The 22,097-nt window shown below is 38.2% G+C and overlaps 1 protein-coding gene across 2 annotated transcripts in view; it reads left to right on the forward strand.

Moving 5' to 3' along the window:
* Positions 1-22,097, forward strand: part of ntm (neurotrimin) — a 357,038-nt gene that overhangs the window by 1,569 nt on the left and 333,372 nt on the right. The gene's annotated exons all lie outside the window — the stretch shown is intronic.

The raw sequence follows: 22,097 nt of genomic DNA on the forward strand, positions 1-22,097 counted from the left end.
TGATCCTGCGTAGGAAGAGCCAGCAGCCGGTAATGAAAATACATTAAAAATGAAGCTGTTTTCCTGTGAAGTTACCACTCCTTAATGGGTCATTTGTATGTGCCATTATCACTGGGCAATCTGATCTGAACTACAGTGTGTAAATGTACAGTATAGGTCTTCTCTGTCTTGTGCACTCATGTGTACCATGTACAGCAAAATAGACGTGGAATCTGTGTCAAGTAATGGTAAAGGATCCATAGGATTCAAACTCAAAGTGACCCAGCTGTATACAGCAGTGCCACCATTTGTGTGTGCAACAGTTGATAATTCGAACACCTGTAAGTCAGTTTGGAGAACATGTCAGCCAGATGGGTTCATCAGATTAATAAGGAAGCACTCCCCCTGGTATAAACATTTCTTTTCTCCACTACAGATTTAAAACTGACTGAAAACGGGGTAAAGCAAAAAATGTGCTTGCATTACAGTTTAAACAGGAAATGCCATCACTGGTAGGTAACAAAGGAGAGCTGCTAAGTTGTAGCTATAAAATAAATGGACACATTCCTTAGTTCTGGGCCAAGGACTCTCTCTTGTTGTACACAGTCCAGTGAATGGCCAGGTATTTTCATTGTGAAAGAATCGAAGATTTTTCTTCTTTATTTTCTACTGAGCTCCCAGGGCAAGTGTCGCACGATTCTAAGAGAGTTTGACCACAATGCAGTGCGATTCATGGAAAGAAATTGTCCAAATGGCAATTAGATGACCCATGCAGGCCACGCTCATTGCATTTATTCCCTTGTAAGGTTGTTAGTTCTTGGGAATTAAAACAAAAAACGGAATAACAATCGTCATAAAGGCTTGAAGAGAGAGGAAAATGGTTATCAGCCTTGTACATTCAGCTTTCTGTTGAAGATGTGGAGATCAAAGCACAGCTTTGTTAAAAATCTCTCCCCGTTCGGTCACAACAGCTCAGCTAGAAAGGACTAATTGAGATGTCAGACATCAGAAATGGTGATGTTCGGATGCACCCCACACATTTAAAATGAGGCAAAGTGCAAATGCTGCTGTGACTGTGAAAAGAGCAAGGCTGTACACAGACATCACACGGCTGTGGTCCTGCTTTCAGCGTTCTGGTTATAATGGAGTCAGACAGGTGGTCAGCCGGCTCTGCTCATATTGCCCCATTTTTATTGTTTGTCTTAAAGTAGAACTGGATTTTTAGTTCCAACATGCTTGTTGCGAGATGTCACCGTAATACGGGAGATTTTAAAACGAGGGCATGTTTTTTTTCTCAAAGAGACGCACGCCTAGAATTTCCCCACGAGAAATTAAGGACATTTGGAGCACAGGTGACATCCTTGGATTTTTATTTTGGGTCATGGGTAGGAGATTGCTGTCGTAATCATCTTGGGAGATGACCTACAGACTTCATTTATAAATCAAAAGTGGGTTACATAGTTGTAAATTGTTACATTGCCACATTTAAAATAGTTATTCTTTTGAGAAAACAAGTCAGGGATGTGTATAAATACAGATAGTTTATTCATAAAACTCCAGTATGAGACTTTTTTATGGTGCCTCTAGCTTCCTGACTTTAGCTTGAAAGTTGCACTTGTATTCTGTAAGAGTTTGGTAAGAAGTGAAGACTCTAGATTCTGCTGGTAGTCTGGCACAATGTAAAATAAATGTGAATTATTTTTATTCTGACATGTAGTTATTTTTCTTTTATGAAGAGAATCTCCAGTCACTCTTACTCCACCAGTTCTTTTGTGCCTCTTTGCTTTCCTGAGGCGCGCCTTTTGTCTCTCTTAATTACTCAAAAATAAACGGCACTTAGCGTTCTGGGTTTGCAGAGGTTAATTAGGCTCCATTTCGAGTTTCACATTTTCTGTCATTTTTGCGATCCAGTGAGAGATTTATCTGTTGGTATATTCACAGTATCTGTTGATTGTTCACAGTTTTACTACAGCAGCATTAAAAGTATGAAGAGTGTCTGCAGAATCCCATGATACAACAGAATAAACCTGAGGAAATGGATAAGAGCGTTATGGGGTTTTGAAATGATCATGGGAGGAGACTTTCACGTAGAAATGCATATAAATGACTTGAGAGGCTGCCCACAGTATAGACTGTACAGTGACTGTGAAGAGTAATACTGTTGCTGTTGACGGCCTTTTTCTTCTTGGTGTAAAATGGGTATTAAACACTTGTAAACCCACTGTTTCCCAAGCTGGAATGCAACTTTATTCTAATGACACGAATAAAACATTCTGCCTTGCTGCCAGAGAGAGTTAATGATATAAATAGCCCGGTGCTTAGTTGTCCCCTCCCAGTTATGCAATTGGACGTCAATTTGATGTTCTGCATATGGATTGTTCTGGACAGCGATTCTCTTCTAAATACGTTTCCACCTTTTTACAGTGTTTTTTTGTAAACTGACCTTCACCATCAATGACAAACAACTCATGTATCCTCGCTGTGATGGTGGGGTGGGTGCCACAATTTAGAGATTTCTTGTTAAATCTGAAAGTACAGTACAGTACAAGGAAGCTGCCCCCTTCGTTGCCATCAGCGGTCGTCCTCTTCATGAGGTCACGTAGCCCGGCTTCTGCAACGCCTTCCTCTGTCTTGCACTGAAGAGCAGAGCGTGGCTCATCTGTTTGCCTGCTGTTACTTTGAAGCAACTCTTTATTTTGAAGCCAGCAGAGGAAATAAAAGAAGCACAATAATCATAACGGCATCAAAGTGACTGGAAGTTGAGTGAAACGAATTCCAGATCTGCTGCAAAGTACTCTGAATAATTTACATCTTTTAAAAACCTGGAGGCATTAGCAAATTTATTTTCAGAAGCCTGCTTTCTCACTTATGAAAGTGTCACCTTTCGCAAGGGAGTTTGCACTGCTGCATCATAGTGTGTAGGCAGAAAATGCTGGCTTCTGTCTGTGTGTGGGGGTATCGACACGGATCGCTCTGCTTTGTGAAACTTGGGAAAGGTGCTTTCCTGTCTTTATTTTTTTTCAAGGTGTCAGGTAATATTTGTAATTGAAATCGCCAGCTGTCATATACTCATGTGTTACAATCTGATTAATATTGATTTTAGTTGCTGCATTTAGGACATTAGCCATCAAGCGTAGCATGGCATGACAAATATGTTGTTGAGAACAAGCTACCAGGCTGAAGTTGGCTTAGTTAAAACACAAACCTTTTGACGGACTTCTCTTTTTCTGTTCAGGTCTTATTCTGATCTTCATAGACATTCATAATTGTATCAGCCATTTCAGTTTTTATGAGGCAAATTTCTTGTTTTATTTTGTGTATGAATAGTTCTGTAAAAAGAAGCGAAATACAATGTCATGCTGCAATTGTTTGCTTTAACTGCTGACATGCAAAATGTAGTAAGATCAAGGGTGTTTGCTTTTATTACTGTACATTTTATAAAAAAATAGTGGTAAGGACATTTTAGAGGAAAAAAAAAGATTAAATTCAACAATCTGCTTCAAAGCCAAGATAAAGATTATAGTATGTGATCCTTCACAAAGTACATTTATTAAATTACAGCATTTTGTGCAATTTATGATGTAGGTTCAAGCATTATTTGAATTTGAATGTCTTTATCCTGTCACATTAAAAAAAAAAAACAAGTCACAATAACACTAATTATTATTTAGATGATATTAATGTCACAAAGACTGTTTATGCCTGTAACTAATCCCTTTGATGAACAAGTGGCTTATTAAAAGATGTTTTTACTAATGAAACTGTTACTGTCTGCTCATATTGAAGCAGCAGGAAAATGACATCTCAGTGCTCTACAGCTACGTCAGGAGAAACTGCATGGCTCTTGAAGCAATACAGTGCGTGAGGCTTGGCCCGCTGAGCAAATAATGACATCGTCATTTGATGCATTAAAAATATGTTTTCATGTAGTTGGAGAAATTTCTTGGTGTCTGACAAACACAAGCAAAGGGATGGATGGCCACCAAAGAAATAAACTTGACAGGTGCTTAGTTTCTCCCTTCGTCAGAGATGGTGGACAACCCTCTTCCTCCCTGCCTTGGAGAACTGCTGCTGCAGGCTTTCAGGCCTATGCTGAGTGCAGTGCTTAGTGGACCACCGATCATGAATGTGAAGGAGACTGCCCCACCAGAGCCGTTGGCTGCGGTTTCAGCAGCAGGGGAGTGTTTCGTCCACACTGATAGTGGAGTTGATCGTATTCTTACTGCACATTCGTGTGCGGCACAGTGGAAGCTCAGTAGTTTTATGGTAAGAAGACTTCGGATGCTTGATTAAAATCCTGGCGAATGCAGTCCAGATTCAGGAGTTTGAACTGGGAAAGGATGGTGATCATAATGAGGGAGATTACCAAGCAGATGGTGGAGAAGTTCTTGTGAGCTGCTTTGCACCAGGAGTCTGGGGCCTTAATCCTTCTGTCTGTGATTACCATGTGGCTGGGTGGTTATTTGTCTGAGGCGGGGCAGAGGGCTTAGAATTTCAATTAACACTATCACTTATCATAGCAGAACACATGCCAAGTAACAAATTAGACAAAAAGAGGAGGAATTACTACTTGTGTCTGTGGAATTGTTATGAATTTTCTACTTGAGAAGAAAGCGTTAGAGATTTATTTTGTTACTGAATTTCTTACTTCCAAAAACAGACAAATACTTCTCTAGGGATAGACAGGTTCTGCATATTTTCTAACGGCCGCACATCTCCCTAACAATACTACTATCAATCGCTCGTGGCCATCAAACAGAACTGGACAAGGTGGACCGAAATCAAAATGTCTTGGGAGTGAGAAGAGTCTTGTGAATATTGTGAGCAGGATTAAGGTTGATAACTTATAATGCCACCGCCAAAGAAACACTGACTTGGGAAGACTTTATTATTGGCGCAAGTGAGGAAAAAAAAGCATGCAAATAGAGATTACGTACAGTGCTAAAGTACAACGGCTTTGTAGTCAAAAATAATGTTCTGCCACTGTAGTTATTCTCTGGGTGTCAGACAAAGCCGACATTGTTATAAGCTTATCACCATGTCTAACAATTATTATTCTGAGTGTCTGGTAGTGATACATGAATATGCATTGTGGTGACACTGACACGCATCTTTTTTTCTTTCTGCTCCTACATACGTATAAAAATAAAGCCAGATGAAGGCATGATCGAGTGGAAGGTTTTCCCCCAGGGATTTATCACAACAACACAGGAGAGCACAAAATTGCCTCATCTGAGCTGCTAAAATGGGCGATGTTGCAGTTTTGCAGAGGCAAATGGTGTTGTTAAACCGATAATGCTTTTTCATCTTAATGTCATTTATCAGCATCTGTCACAAGCTGCAACAAAAGAGATTAGTTTTCCTGGCATTAACAAATAAGGTTATTGATGGAATGTATATGAAGTCCAGCTTCAGCATGCTGAAATACATATATCTTCTTCCCTTCCTTTATTATTTGTTCTTATCTTGGGGCTTGAATGTCCCTTTAACTTGCAGCAAATGCTTTTAATTGAAATTTCCAGCTCGGTAGAGGCCTAGGCTGGAATTTTTGCTTTGATTTCATGTCAAATAGGCTTCATTTGAGAGGAGTCATAACCTTGCTGAGAGACAATTTTTTAGAGTTTCACGCAGGTTAATTATGCCTAGATTCGTTTTTGAGCCTCAATTAACAGGATAGGAATTCGACCATATTTTAGTAGATTTTTTTTCTTTTGGCTTATGTAGAAGATAAGTGAGGCACCTATTAATATCTTTTCTTACTACGCTTGATAAAATATTGTAATGATATGTTATACCCGGAATGAAAACATTTATGAAAATGTTTAGACGTCTGTAATTTACCTGCCAGGGAGAATATCTGCACCAAATAAATACTTAAGAAATTCTTTTACTTTTTGATAATTTCTTTGGAAAACATTTTTATTGGAAATTTCTTTTAAGTCACTTGCCGTAGGAAGAATTATCCTTTACCCTTAGAAAATATCTATAATACTTCTATACACCTATAACAAAAAGCAAAAAACTGTCCAAATAAGGTTCATTTTCATAGGAGGTTGTTTCCTTCCTTTGGCCTCTAACCTAGGCTGAAAGTGAGTAGTTGAATTTGTAAACTGAGCTCCTGGCATGAAACTCTTGTTCTTTTTCAGAAATAATGATCTTGTAAAAGTTTTAGAAATACAGTAGGATGAAGCCAAGAACTGACTTGGATGTTTGACATCTTTCAAGAAAAGACTTTTTCTGGGCACTTTCAGTCGATATTTCTCATTGTAACCTTTCTGCTGTGATGTGGTTGCTTGAATTAAGAGCTGAATGGAGTAGATGTCTATTTAGCTATAGAAATGCATTCATGCTGAGAACAGAGGCTTCTGAAAAAGATGAGTTGCTTTGATACTTTGATTAGTTAATTCCCAAGTCAATTTTCTCAGCTGGGAAAGAATGAAACCTCTGCTCATTTTGGCCACCATAGCATTGGGTGAAGGTCATGCTCTGTCTACATGCAGTATCAGTGATATACAGTATGTGGAAGCTGGTGTGCAATGGTGTCTCCACAATTAAAGATTTTACGTACAGGCATCTTCCATTCCCAGATCATGATTTGGTCAGACATCGCTACCCCGGCGTCCTGGCCAAATTTCCCATTGGCCCTTACCAATCATGGCCTCCTAATAATCTCCATCTATGAATTGGCTACATTACTCTGCTCTCCTCCCCACTGATATCTGATGTGTGGTGAGCGTTCTGGCGCACTATGGTGGTGGTGGAGGGGAGTCCCCATTACCTGTAAAGCGCTTTGAGTGTAGTGTCCAGAAAAGCGCTATATAAGTGTAAGCAATTATTATTATTATTATTATTATTATTATTATTATTATTATTACATTATTTGGGTGATAAAGCACATTGACCGAAGGTTTCTAGCTGAAATTTAGAAGAATATGATCTACTCTCTGCTCAGGTTTTTTTAGGAAGTTGGTTAAAAAAATACTCTAGAAATCATCCGTCTTAGCATGGCCATAGCCATTTTCAGAGGTATCAGCTTTCTGCAGTTGACATCCTAAATTCTGTGTAAGAAAATTTGGGACGAGTACTATCCAAACAGTGAACACTATAATGTATTTGTAGCCTATGAAGTTAGTTCAAGGAACATGGAGATGTCTACACCTTTGGCTATCAAGAAAAAAATCTGCTACTTCCTACTTGAGTTCCGAGTTGGCATCCGTGTACAGTACATTTCACAACTCTTCATTTCAAATTAGCAGGGAACCAATGTGTGTTTTCTGTAAAAGCCCCTGCTATATTCAGACAATGGAACCAAGGAAGGTTTTTATGCCAAACTTGACTCCCAGAGCTGGTAGAGATATTCAACAGCATGTTAATTGACTGCCTGAGAAGGTTTTGCTGTTTGAGGATCAAACCATCAAAACTGAAACCAAATTGATGGCCTGCCTCATCCAGTCAAGCACCACGCTTTGAAATATGACTGTCCGCCATGAGTTTTAGGATTTGGTCTTATGTGGATGTCAGACTTCAGGCTCCCAGAGAAGGATCTCTTCTTCCAACTTCCAAATCAATCCGGTCGAAGAAGCATCCATTGAAAGCAAAAAAAAGAAACGCCACATTGATATCAGCTTTTGGGAGCTTATGGTGTTTGACCAAGCCAGACAGAGAAAGAATATCTAGGATGAAGCTCTGCACTGTGAGCCCTAAAGGTGTGAGAACGAGAATCCAGTAGAGTTCACCTTGAGGGGATTACATATACTTGATCAGATATCTACCAACAGCACTTGCTTGTCATACCAGAGAGTGTGCAGATCCTATATAGGTTATAGGAGAAAATTATCCTCAACTATGAGGGACAGCCAATGTTTAAATGTGATAACACAGTTTGCCTAAGTAATTAACTCCTTAAAATACAAATAGTATTTTCTTCACTGTAGTTTCTTCATTTTAGAATGATTTGGCTTCAATCAATAGAAATATTTGATGCCTTTTAGTAGCAGTGCACAAGAAGAGCATAGTATTAAGGGACTGAAATAAATTGTCTTATATTAAAATTGTTTCTTTCCTTCTGTTGCACTATTGATAAACACATAAATGGCTCCTAGTGGAATAAAATGTTCAGTAATTTGACATTCTCAAAATTTATTTGCAAATCTGTGGACTGCTTCATTGCAGATACTGCAGTGCTTACTAAATACCATTAAAGCTTATGGGGATCTTCATAATTAATGTTCAACGCCTGAGTAGCGATCTTAATGGTACTTCTAGGTCAATATAAAACTTAATATTTCTCATTAATCATGGTGTTCCATTGTGATTCTTGACTAGTTTTTACAAAAATAAGAAATTGGTTATCATTCATTCAGACCATGATTTTAGGGTGTATACGTCCTGTTTTAAAATTCCAATGTTTTTTCATTTTGTTATTTTTAAATGCCTTTTAGGAACAGTTTTAATTAAAACAGTACTAACATTGTCTTATATTTGTTCAGAAAGAATAAATGGTGTGCATATCCACGCAACAAATTGCTAGCAAAATATTATGTAAGGAAGATCTGGTTCTCTGGAATTTTCTTTGTAAACAGCTTGATGAGATTCAGCATTTCTAAAGTAAGCTGGAAAGGAACATGCATAATTCCATACTTTATTAGAATGCTAAGGTAGCTATGCTGCATTATGTTAAGATATTTGTGGCCGTCATGACATGTTGTTGAGGAAAAAAGACTTCATTCTTTTTGCAAAAACATTGTATTGATTTACTAATGTTTGAATCATTTGCCTTGAAGATAACAGTTGAATCTGATAGATTTATATTTTGTAATATAAAATTTAACATTTTAACTTTATAGGCATGATATAGAGGAAAAAAATGATATTCAAGAAAAGAAGCAGGAATCAGATTTGATTCATTTAGTAAATATGATGGCTTAACTACTGCTATGCGTCATTTTGGCTACTGACACACCTTTTACCTTTTTTGTGATCAGGTCTTTGAAGTTCTGCTCAGCATGATTTAAAGATTTCTTAGTTATAAGTTTTTTTTTCTTGAAGTTAGCTAAATTTAATAGCAGTCCTAGCTGTAACAATAGCAAAAAAGATTAGTAGAAGCTTTGAGTAGATTGTTGATGCTCATAATAGACTTATTAGGTTTTAGTAGGTAGTAGTGCCCTATAGTTTAAGAAAACAATAATAATTCTCACAGCAAAATAATGGAATGCTCGGGGCTGTATGATTGAACTGTCCATCTTATTGATGCGGAGGTCTGAAATATTCCTACAGACTATGGCAACAATTGGTCATCAAATACGAGAAAGGTGGTACACTGCCTCCTGGGCAGCCCTCTTGTATTGATTATGTCTGAAAGACTTTAACAGTGCGTTCCAGTCGTTTGGGTCTAATGGCTGAGCCCACTCAACATTTTCCATTTACCGTGACAGTCGAAGCAGTTCAGCCAAAGCCAAGATGTTTCTGTACACAGAGAGTAAGGACTGCCCTTTAAAACTTTTTTTTAATGCGACGCAAAAAGCTTTCTGTTTTTTTTGTCCCCTGAAATGAAATGTAACGGATATGTCATTTCTAATGATTCAATACAGTAAGGTTTACAATAGACTGCATTTTGAGTGGCACCATTAGTGGTACATCTAGGGTACCTTACAAAAAAGATGGCCGTGCACAAATTAATATAATACATTAATAATAAAGTTACAATTTTAAGTGTGAGATGAGTTAGTTGGGACAGGATTTGAAAGTGCTGACTGATTGCAAGTTCTGATCCGGCTGGGAGATCACTCCACTGTCTTGGAGGAACAAAAGCAAGCACAGTCTCCCAGGATCGAAGCGGCTCTTTTTGGGAACTCAAGTCAGTGTTGGGAGTTGACACTTCAGCTTTTCACTGATGTAGTCGGGAGCAAATGTTTGAATCCCTTTCATTTGAGCAGCAGAATTTTTTCAGTTTTATTTCTCAATTTACTTCAGCATATGAAGCATATCCAAATCAGAACTTTGCCAGTGCGGGGCAACTAAAACAAGTCATACTGCACTTGCTCAAATATTTTAATTCTCCTACTCGCAGAAAGATCTTTTGTTCCGCTTCAGCAGTTGGAGTGAATATTGAATGTGTACGCAGCCCCTTCTAGTAAAGTAGGAGCGCTTTGTTTTGACGCAATGTGGTCTGCTTTGTTGGCAATCCATCACAGCTTGTGAAATGTGTTCCTTCACACTCTCTCTTGTGAATTCAAGTTGTGCCTTTTGTGAGAATAAACCTCCAGTATATGTTAGTTTTTATTTTAGTTTTTTTTTGTATGCATCAGTCTAAACACGAATGGCACATGTTTTGCAGACCAAGATGGGTTCTATTAATAGAAATAATAGTAGGTAATCCGAGACCTGTGAGACCTATGAAACAACTAACCAGTAGTCAATACTGTATATGTCAATATCATACAGATTAAAAAAATATATTGTGTCATCTACACCATCTGACAATATTTATTGTTCATGTGAGCATCTGGATTACTTTCTATATTTAATAAGGTAGTGTGTTTGATGTATTGCAAGAAACACAATATATTTATTTCATGCCACTTATGTACATAGTCCTCTTGTCCAGAATTCATATAAACCTGCCACAGCCACCATCCACATCAGGCACCGTTTGCTGCATTACTTGCAAATATATATTCAGTTACACATATATGCATGACCCTGAGATCCTGTGTATCCAGCAGTCTCATCTGTTGCTTTCCTGTGCCCTGTTATGTACAGTATATTGGTGAAGGAGGTGGATAGTTGCCCGTCTGTTTCTGGGCTCACATCAGATCAGCGAGGATCAAAGATCTCTCAAAGCCATTAGTTCCCCCACTTTACCCCTCTTACCCTTGATTGTCCCGATCTGGTAAAACTACTTTCCACCAGCTCTCCATAAAGGACTAATTTGTTTTCAGTTATCTCCAGGCATTTATAAATGTAGGTTTTTTTTCCCCTTGTTTACAATACTTTTGACACTCTCGTATGCTGTGCCTGTTCTCCTATGATCTTTTGTTCTCCTTTTCTTCAAATCCCAGCACGCTTTCTCTTTCCCTGTCACACCTGAAGAAGGCTCAGCAGCCCCAGCAGCTTTTTTTCCTTCTAGTTTTCATCCTGACATTAACCTCTGCCGGATTTCCTGCGGCCTGCACGCTGATGCGGATCTCCACATCGGCTTCTTCTAAAAAAAAAACACACATACAGAGCCTGGCAAACGTTTTCAGATCCTTTCTCTTGAATCCCATTTGTTTCATTACTTAAACTTACTGTAATATTTTATTCAAAACCTGAATGCTTGAACTGAAGACCTCTAAGGATGAAAGAGGTTAAAGAAAATGTCAACAAAAACTATAGATTAATGTATCGAAACTGCTATATGATGATGTGAATACTTATTCAGTCGGTGGATTAAATATTTGTTGGAAGTATCTTTTGTGGCTGTAATTGCTGCCAGTTTTGTAACGTAAGCCTATGGTACATTCTTTTCTCTCTTCTTCTTGGCAGATTTGCTCTCTGAAGTTGCTTTGGGATTGCTTATGGACAGACATGTTCAAGTGTTTCCGTAGGTTCACCCTTCGCCATCAAATCAGAGCTTTGGTTGGGTCACTCAAGTACATTTCTTTCTTATACTTGAGCCACTTCTGTGTATCTTTGGCCCTGTGCTTTGGGTCATTGTTCCACTGAAAGGGTCATTTTTCTTTTTAGTAGTTTGTCTGAATCAGGTTTTCCTCTAAGATTTGCAGTACTTTAAGTTCATCTGTCTTCCATATTAGTCTTGACAAGCTTTGCAGTTTCTGCTGATGCAAGACTACATCCCAGTGTTGCCACTACCATGCTTGCCAGTAGGGATGGTCTTGACTCAGTGATGTTGGGCTTACACCAGATTAAATGAAAACACAATTTTCAAATTTGTGTTATATAACCACTGCTTTTCAGTGACTTCATCTTTCTTTTGCTTTGAAAGCTCCTCAGGGTTCATGTTGGAACCTTGAAATTCTCTACCTGACCAGGAAATTCTCTACCATAACCGGTGTTATTATTCTGAAATCATAAAAACCATTATTAGAGCACACAGACACTCAACTAATTTTGCTACAACAAAAGGTTTGAATACTAATTCAATCACATTTTTTCATCTTTTCTTTCATATTATCTATTTACTTTTTCTTTACGTTTGTGGAGTAGGATGTTTATATAACAGATTAATTGCTATTTAAAAGGGTCATGACGTGAACAGACAAATACTGTGCAAGGATATGAAAACTTTTGCAAGGCACTGTATGTTATCAATTTGAAAGTATTATATTTTCCGGAATGTTAGCACTTTGTTTTCAAAACCATTTTTTTTTCTTCAGGAAGTGGTCAGAAGAATTTTAATGTGCAGTTTTGATGCTGAATGCTTGTGAGCACTTAGAATTTGAGATCAGGTCTATTTATCATCATAAGACTCTAAACCTTTTTTAGTATTTAATTCAAACAGAAATGCTTTTGATGGGACCAGCATTTTCTAGTTTCCATTCTTAACCTGAGTCTCGGCCAGCACTGGCTGTTTAAACACAATACTATTGTGGTAGAAGGTAGGAAACAATGTCATTTCACCACTAATATTTCTGTTTTGTGGTCTTCAAACCACTGACAGGTTTTTAATGTGAGTGGTTATGTTTCTGAATGTCTAATAATGTAGAAGTGCCTTTGCAGACAATGATAACTAAAAGTATGTTTCCCATGATAATTAATGGTCATGAGCATGAATGGCACATCATGCATATGTATAAGTGCAATATTGGCTTTGGCAAATTATTAAAATGTATTAATGGATTTATACTATTGGCAATTTTGTTAGGAAAGTAAAACAGTGAAGTGGGCACTGAAGATAATTTGAAAAAATGGACACACTCCTTTTATACATCGGTAAAAAGGTAAAATGGAAGACTATATCTCTGGGTTTCATATTAATTAACTGTGTGAACTGTTCTGTGTTCTTTCTGTGTTTGTGCTCTATTAAACTGGTTTGGAAGCACTGAAGTTATTGATTAGAAACTTTTGAAGTCTTTCTGGACTGTTTTAACTGCGTTACATAATGTGTTGTGTAGAAAGGCGTAAGTATTTTCCTGTTGAGCACCTCCAAGGGCTGATTCTTGTTCAGTTGCTGAGACAATTCTCTATGCATTTGTCATTTAAGGTGCCTGGATTTTCTTGCATTCTAAACTTGTTAAAAATAAAATGAGTCACGCAAAATATTTAGGAATAGCATGCTCAGTGTAGTGCAAAATGTTTAATAAATTTACGTGGCGTTTTAAATGCATATTTATTGTGTTTTCTAAGTGGCTTGTTGGATTTTAAAAATGCGCATGTTTGAGCCCACTCAAAGTCGATTCCACACACTCCTGGTCAGGTATGCTATGGGACCTTTTCTAATTTATACTTGAATGCATTACTTGAGAATGGTAAAAGGCCTAGGCCAGTGGGAATTAAAGAATGACAGAAGTCAAGAGGTTAACATTTTGAAATCTTAGATGTCCTGGAAGGCTGTTCATTAGATGTAACACATTATTATGTCTTAGGAAAGGTTAAATCCAAGGTGCTTTCATGTTTCGCACATCGGAGAAAAAACAGAACTGAAGCTCACCATGAATTCCCCTTTTGGTGGTGATGCTTTGTGTATCCTCTTGGCTTAAGGCATTCCTGGAAAAGATGCGATCGAAAGCGGATTTTAGATTGTTCCATTCATCCATCCATCCATCTATTTTTATGGATTCTTCATCCCTGGAACTCTCCCCTGGCAGGCACTGGGTACAAGGTGGGTTTGTACCCTGCCTGAGGAACCAGTCCCTTGCAGGGTCCATACACATGCATGCAGTCACTCTACTAAAAACACTTTTCATTATAGTCCACTATTTTACCTGGAAGGTTTTGGCATTAACAAGGTGACCATGATGACAGTTCCCCTGTTCATTGATTCTGAGGATCAGGAGTCTTGTAATAAGGGACTTCCCAGTTCTTCCTAAGCCTTTCCAATCAATACATCTCAATCCAATTATAGACCTATAGGATGAACTGCGATGTTGCATCTTGGCAAAACGGGCACAGCTTGTCTTCAAAGACCGCAGTGCATGCATAATGAAGCAGAGGATTCTTTGTCCAGAATATTCTGAAGTGCTTTTTTGTCTTTTGTGGGGTTTTTTCAGACGGAAAATAAAATGTTGATGCATTTATTTTGTTTAGAGTTGAATTAAGATGGTGTAGCTGGAGGGCTCTTATTTAAGTGTTTGAAAAACAGGGTACTGTAGAATAATATTTCTCTTGCCTTGAAAATGCTTGCTTGAAAATGACTGTGGCACTGCTTAAAGCTTTGAGTTAGCTTCTTAGGAATGCTGAGGAGATGGGAGATTGATAATTAGAATACAGTAGGTTGGCTCATTAACACAAATCAAAACATTATAATTTGGACCCCTCATGACCCCTTCAGTAATGAACTGCCCACATGGATGCCCAAGACATCTACAACTCCCACGAGGGAAAACATCTGCACTTGAACTTCAGTTGGCACTGACCTGGTATAACTCCTCTGACAGGGCCAGAGTGATTCTCCTATGAGGGGAATGCTCACCTCGGGATGAGATCGATACTCCAACGTCACGGCAAATCGCCACCCACGATGAAATGACGTAGCTCGCGCTCTGAACTCCAACTCCAACTTGACAGCATAACTGTGACCAGCCACGGAAACTTCATTGAATTTATCTGCTGGCTTGCGAAACTTACCTGAAGCAGAATTCTGCCACAAGAGAAATGACTTGACTAGCTCCCAGTTTTAGTTTTACGTAGTCAGTGAAATAATAAGTTGGACTTGTATGCCAACATCACTGAATACCAGCAAATATTCAGCATAGGAGCTGCAACATCCAGGTAATCAGACATTCTGAGTTTTTTGCCCATTTAAATTTTGACTTGTAGACCTTCACAAATTTCGAGTAAAAGCACATACGGACATCCTGGCCAAGAGTTCTAGTTTGAGTGAATATACGTGCAACATTTGCATCTGAACACCTGTGTATTAAACTTTTATTCCAAGCATGTTTAAGTCAAGAAAGTTGTCAAATGTTTACTTGTCTATAGATTTTAAAGTACTGGTATGAGACTAATAAAATGAAAGATTAGCAATTAAAGAATTAAAATTAAAGAATCCCTGAATAATTGATTATCCATTTGTATCACTGTTGGTAGATATTTCTTACATTTTTAATAATCTTGTTATATATTTTTTTGGCATCCATGTGTATACAGTATGTTCTAGTCCCTAATTATTTCTGTGAATTTGAACACCACCATGTCTTTGGGTTTTGTGATTCCAATTTAAAACTTAATTTATGAAAAAATTAAAAACCTTTAAAATTAAGTGAATTAAATATATAATACATACTGTATGCATAGCACACTTTCATCATATATCATTATATCACTAATGTAATGTAAAGTAAGAGTAAGATGGGAAATGTAAAAAAACAAGTCACCCATGTTACTCCCATGTTACTTTCCTGGTGACTGAATTTAACAAGTACCTAATTTTGGTGTCTGTGGAGTTTATATAGAAAGTACAAGATTTACACACATCATTACCTCGATAGTCTTTCAATTAGACTTATTACATAATGAGAGACTATTCCCTGCCTTACTGCAAATCTCAGAACTCTTTAGTATGTACAGTGGTATTCTAGTTACACTGTACATGGTGTGTACAAATCACTTTTGAGAACTCTTTGATTGAAATGCGGTTGAATAACATGGTGGATAGGTACTGTGAGATGCAATGTGTGTATCTAGAGTATATAATTTTTTTGGCCTAAATTCACTTAAGCTCTCAGCTTTAAACGATATTTCATGATGCGTGGTGGCCAGAACGGGCATCTTTGTTGGTTACTTACTGTCCATCTTTAAAGTTAAAGTATCCTTAATTCTCTTGGGTGTGATGTGAAAATTAGACCCCCCTAGGAAGGGAAACATTTTATAGAGTTTAAGAGTACAGCACTGCAAGAGTCTGAGAAAAAATTCACAGTCACCCTACACCCTAGACGTTATCCTAAGGTCTCAGCTTGCCCTGTGAGACCTTTTAGAAAATGCAGGGCCTGGAAAGGTCATTGCTAACAGGCTTATTGCACCCTGGGTGCTGTAACACCCAAGACCTGCCTATAACCATATTGAAAATCCATTTTCCAATGCAATGAAGGAAAACTCTTGTGGTAAGTCTATTGATTACTTGTGATGGCATTTTAACCAGTTGCTGGGGTTTTAAGAGGCTGCAGTCTCTTTTGTGATGCCATTTTCTAAACTAATGAGAGTTTATGAGAGTGAATGGAAAAATAAAGGACATATAGACTTGCTAATTCACTTCAGTAAATTTATACTGTACTTTTTAAAGTGCTTACCTTTTCTTAGCTCTGTGTCCTGGGTGGAAGCAGTCGTAGATGTACTGTAGGCATCTTGCAGATCATGGCAGTTAAAATGCAGTCATCAGCAATAAATCTCTTTCCTGTGTTTGAAATTATTACTTATCTCTGCTTTTTGTCCTGGAGCCACACTTTGATGCAAAATCACCATTCATTTGTCCACAGAGAATTTTTTTATTTTACATCAGATCCGTTCCGTCCGTCAGAATCTGTCACTGGAGAGATTTTTTTGTACAGGATTTGATCGTAAAAGAGTCAATTAAGCTTAGTAATTCGTACACAATTGTTTTAATTGTAAGTATTTTTTTCAGAAATAAAATGCGTTGATGTTCCAAGCCTGGGTAATGGGAAACGTCCCCTGTGAGCATGCCTGAAGCCAGCCTTAAGGGAAATGCATTTTATAACTTAAGAGAGCAGTCAGGTGATGTCATTTCAAAAATCATGTTCGACAATACATTTGCTAAGAGGAAAGAAAGTTTGCTTCCCTAGAAGCCTCTCGTGGATCAATATGAAACACCTAGAACTTTTGTAGGAGAATACACAAGGGACCCGTTATGCCACCTTGTTCCAATGTAAAGGGAAAGGCCTCTTTATTACTGCATTTAGGACTGCAAACAGCCTCTTTTAATCAGATAGCAAAAACAAAAGGTTAGATGTAAATAAATTACATTGCGTGGAATAAAACAAGCTTAACATCATTGAAGCAGAGAGCCGGTGGTTCAGACAATAGATGCTGAAATGCACTTCATTGCACTTGGTACCTCACACACCTGTGGGACAAGCTCCGATTTTATTTTTATTGGTTCCAGCTAGAAAAGCATGAAAGTATTAATAGCATGTAGATTGATATATTTACAATCGTGGTTAATGTCTTAGCAGAGTTGCTGTGTATTGCCTGTAAATTGTTTTATATGTGAGGTCCACTTACTATGAACTGCCCATAATAGAAAATTAATATCCTGCGTTATAACCATATGGAGAGGGGCCTGGAGGTTACAGTAATGTTTGAATCAGAAATGCATGATTTGAGCAGGAGAAATGGGTCATTGGCTCATTCAAATTTAGCCACCTGCCCACACTGTAGGACACAACACAGAGCTGGTTTGGAGTATGCACACAGCATTATAAAGTGGTGATGTTTAAAAATGAGTATATCTGTTTTATTTATGCCTTTTATTGCATAATCTAACAAAATCAAATTACAAAACCTTTGGGGGCACATCCAGCCAGCCCTTTTCTCACTGTTTCATCCAACACAGCATGGCAGGGGAGCTGGTGCCTATCCTAGCAAACAGCTGGCACGAGGTGGGGTTCACCCTGGACAGCACGCCAGCCCATTGCAGGGCATACACAGACACCGACATAAACATGGGGGAGGCCCTTACGAACATGGGGAGAACATACAAACTCCACGCACCTGGAGGCATATTCACTTGGCAAATAAATAATCGACCACAAAACTTTTGTGAAAGCTCCTTTGGGGCTTACGAGCTGGTGATTCTGGATTGATGCACTGGTGAATTGAGGCAAAAAAAAAAAAAAGACCTCTCCAAACTTTAGAATCATTTAACTTGTTTGTTTTGCACCAAACCAAGTAAATAATGAGCATTGATTTTCTGTCCACTCTGTCTTCTTGCTTGCTGCTGTTCATTTCTTCCATTGTTTCCATTTTCAGTAATTATTACTGATATTAATTCACTGGCTACTACTTCTGCTCTTAATAACACTGGTACACGTTGATGGAGAAACATTTCCTCCATCCGTCCTGAACATACCTTTTTTTGCATGCCAAGCAGTATCTTGAAATAGTGGCACGTTGTGGCTTAGAGTATAATATTTTTGGCTGACTATCCAGAGTCATGCAGTTTGTGTTTTTGCCACCATTTGATGGCAACACCTCAGTGAACTGCTAATAGGAAGGTGCATATGAAGTATCTATCTCGTAAGAAACACAGTTGAGAGTTTGTAGATATTGCAGTGATTTAGTATGAATTAAAGCATATCACTTTTGACTGGGTTTAGTTAAAAAGCTGAGCATTTCAGGGAGCTTTTTAATTCTACTTTGAGTGCAATTAGTTAATACTACACAAGTGGAGACCACTGATTTGCCTTCATCAGTGTGGTATAGCTCCTGTATATTCCCCATGAGCATCCACATAAATAAACCTGTTCCAATGTTAAAAAAAACAGCTAAGCTATGGATATTATCTGACTTGTATTCTTACCAGCATCGTGCCCACAGAGATATCCCTCTTTAAGTCTCGCAGATGAAGTTACTATATGTTTTAGCATCTAATCAAGAGATGAATGAATTCTTTTTCTTGAACCTTGGAGGATAAAATTACTCAAATAAGTCAAAATTGGTTCCAGTCAATTGTTCATGTGGAGGAATTCTGTACTGGGCAAGGCACAGCACAGTGCTCTATTTCCCCTCTGCTGCCGAAAGCAAAAGAATAAGGGAAGCAATTTTTTAAACTAATAGAATAAGAGATATTGCATAGGTCAGTCTGCAGTGCTGGCAACTTAAGCCAAGAAACAGGAGTCTTGCTTGTGATATATCAAGCTCTGTGTACTTTAATTTTTCATGTACATAACAGAGCATTTAAGGTAGATTTGCAGTAAGATGACATTTGAAATTGCTCTGCAAAAGGTGAAATTAGGAAGTAAGAAAAGGTCAGAACTATAAAAGAAAATATTAATACTGTGAAAAACTAAGCATACATCTCCTTTTCATTCACCCAGCATCTTTTAATTTAATCTGACCTTAAAAATTTCAACACAAAATCTGAAATGGGTTGCTGGGTTTTTCAGTCCAGACAGAAGCAGAAGTAATGTGTCATCTCTCTGCCTTCAGGGTTAGTTTGCAGTCAGTGATGTATGGTATCTTGTTTATAACGTCTGAAGGCCTACCTCTGCTCTTCAGTCACTCAGACACCTTCATATTTAACCAATTGGACTGTGGGAATGCCCTTAAACCTGTGCTAAATGCAAGTGACACTTCCTTGCTGACATTCAGAATGAATGAGTGATGTTAACATACACCCCCCAAAAAAATTCCTAGAATCTCATCATGTTCTACATACTGTATGTGCCTGCTTTCTTCAAGCTAAGAGGTATTGAAAAATCAGGATTTTTCCTCTGATTCTTTGTTGACGTTCACATAATGTGGCTTCTTAGTTGGTAAATGGTGTTGTAGCAGACCAAGAGAAAAAGGACCTCTCGGATAGATAGATGCTTTATTAATCTCGTGAGGGAAATTGCAGTGAAACAGCAGCCTTGCTCAGTCAACACAGTACAGTGTAATGAAATGATACAATAATACAACAGTACAATACAGTAAGTCAGTGAGAAGTGCAGTAAAAAAATGGAGTATACAGAATTGCACACAGTACAGAAGATACCAAACAAACCAGAATGTACAGTACACAAGAAGATGTATTGCACATTATAAATATATTGCACAGATCCCCAGCATATATTGCACATCAGCTGTAAACAAAGTTCATGTTTAGTCCAAAAACAGGTCAATGTTGCCCCTGCCCAGACACACAGTAGATTGCTTTGTTTTAATGGGCTTGCAAGTAAAAAAAAATCTCTTTCTGAAGGTGCTAGAGCCCTGGTTGCTGTAAGGAACCAGATTTATTTGTTCTTTGATTCTGTTTTATTCTTTGGTGGTGTCTGAAGTGCCTAAGTACACCACATTGAGTGATCAGTAAAGTTGTCTGTGAGATCATGCGTGCCCCCCCCCCACCTCCCCTTTTTAAAGAACATTTCTCAGACCCTTCACATTAGCAGAGGACCGTCTCCATTGAAGGTGTCAGCCCATTCTGGCAACTCCTGTGATTAAGTGCTTGATGGGAGCGACTAGGTTTGGCTTAATGAGAATAAGGCTGGAGCAGTTAGTGAAGGCACTGGGGGAATGTCGTGCAGTAATAGCCTTCATCTGAAAAGCCACAAGCACAGACAAACGAGTGCAGTGTCTTATCGGATGCAAAACCTAGATGCTGTTACATAATTTCAAAAAATAGCTGCAAGCATCAGCCTAGACGTACCTCTGAACTAAGCAGCGGCGCTTTGTCGAGATCACATTATTCCATTTCTCATCATTCTCACCTCCCATGTCATTTTCCTAACTGAAGGGGAATTAAAATTCTTTGGGGAAACACAACAGGGTCTGTCCTGAAACATAAGTCAGACTGAGATGTTCTGAATTAGTAGGACTTAGGAAGAAAGAGCAGACATTGGGGGAGAAAAATTCATCCAGAATAAAATATAAATCAATGTAAGGATGCTTTGTGAATTTCTAAACCTTTCTGGAGGGCTTTACCCTCTTCTAGGATATACAGTGCTGTGATAAAAGAAATGGCATACAGAATGTGGTACATTCTGTTTGAACTATGGCAGCATTGCATCCAGAAGCCTGTGGAAAATTATATTTAAGGAGAAAAAGACGCTTGTAGTAAAGTGATGTGCTGATAAAAGATGCAGGTTAGATGGAACGAGGAGAATCTGATTGATACCTGCTCCAGAATTTGACTAGTGTATGATTTTGTTCATATTCTAGTTAGACTGAAATGCAGTTTAAAGGCATTACTTCCTTATTTGTGGTTTGGTTTGATATATTGTTTATATGCCTGGTAGAGAAAACAGTGATTAATTCATCTAGTTAGGATTAAATTAATTGAAAGCTAATCAGGCTCGTGATTCAGGAATGCAAATTTGTATTAACTGGGCTAAGTATCGCATAACATGTTCTTTTCTGATGATGAATTGGTGTTCGTGACCAATGAAACGGGTATATTTAAAATGCATTCCTTGCACTATACCAATATTTTCTGGTGGATCTGAGTATGGATATTACACATCGGCAAAAAGATTGTCTTTCCCCAGTGAATCTCTTCCCAATGAAAGCAGTAACTTGTTCATTAATTCCTTAATAATGCACTGTATTCCATTCCAGAACTCCCTCTCGCTTCACGGTCACCCTGTCGTCGCTCTTCCTGCAGCAGGGTTCCGAGCGAGAGGCTGCGTTTGTGTATTAAATTAATCACACGTTTACAGTAAAGCGAAAATAGCAGGATTACTGTACATTAAGGAGTGCAAAACTAGCCGATATGTGCTCTGAAAATAAAAGTACGAATGGCGTGTGGCAAAAGACTACGGTTCAGGTGAAATATCCTACTTTTACTGGTTTGTCAGTAGTCCACACTTAATAACCCATCCCAGTGCCATTGTGATGTTAAAGGTGTTGCTGAAGTCACATTCTCACCATGGAATAGAAGTGTCTCCTTTTAAATGTTTATATTTCCATAGCTATTAGAAGCCAATATTTATTTTAGCATGTATGAAGGAGGAGTAAAATGCAGTTTATTTCCCCATTCTTTCTTGTGGGACAATCATTCATCCTGACAGATTTGAAAATGCGCTGACATCCGAGGTTAAAGTTCCTCCATATCAACAAATAACTAGCCTTCCTGTGTCAGATTTGAAATTAGCTTCACAAACCACTAGAGCTTTCATCTACGGTGGGAGCCAGCAGCCTAATCCTATTACAGGACACAGAGATGTGCAGGCTTCTGGTGGCAAATTTAATCTGTTGTGCTGTTAGAGTAAGCAGTTTTTCTGTGCATTTTTTTTTTAGCTTAAACA

Source organism: Lepisosteus platostomus, chromosome 25, assembly GCF_059453375.1.
Source record: "Lepisosteus platostomus isolate fLepPlt1 chromosome 25, fLepPlt1.hap1, whole genome shotgun sequence".
NCBI classification, from domain to species: Eukaryota; Metazoa; Chordata; class Actinopteri; order Semionotiformes; family Lepisosteidae; genus Lepisosteus; species Lepisosteus platostomus.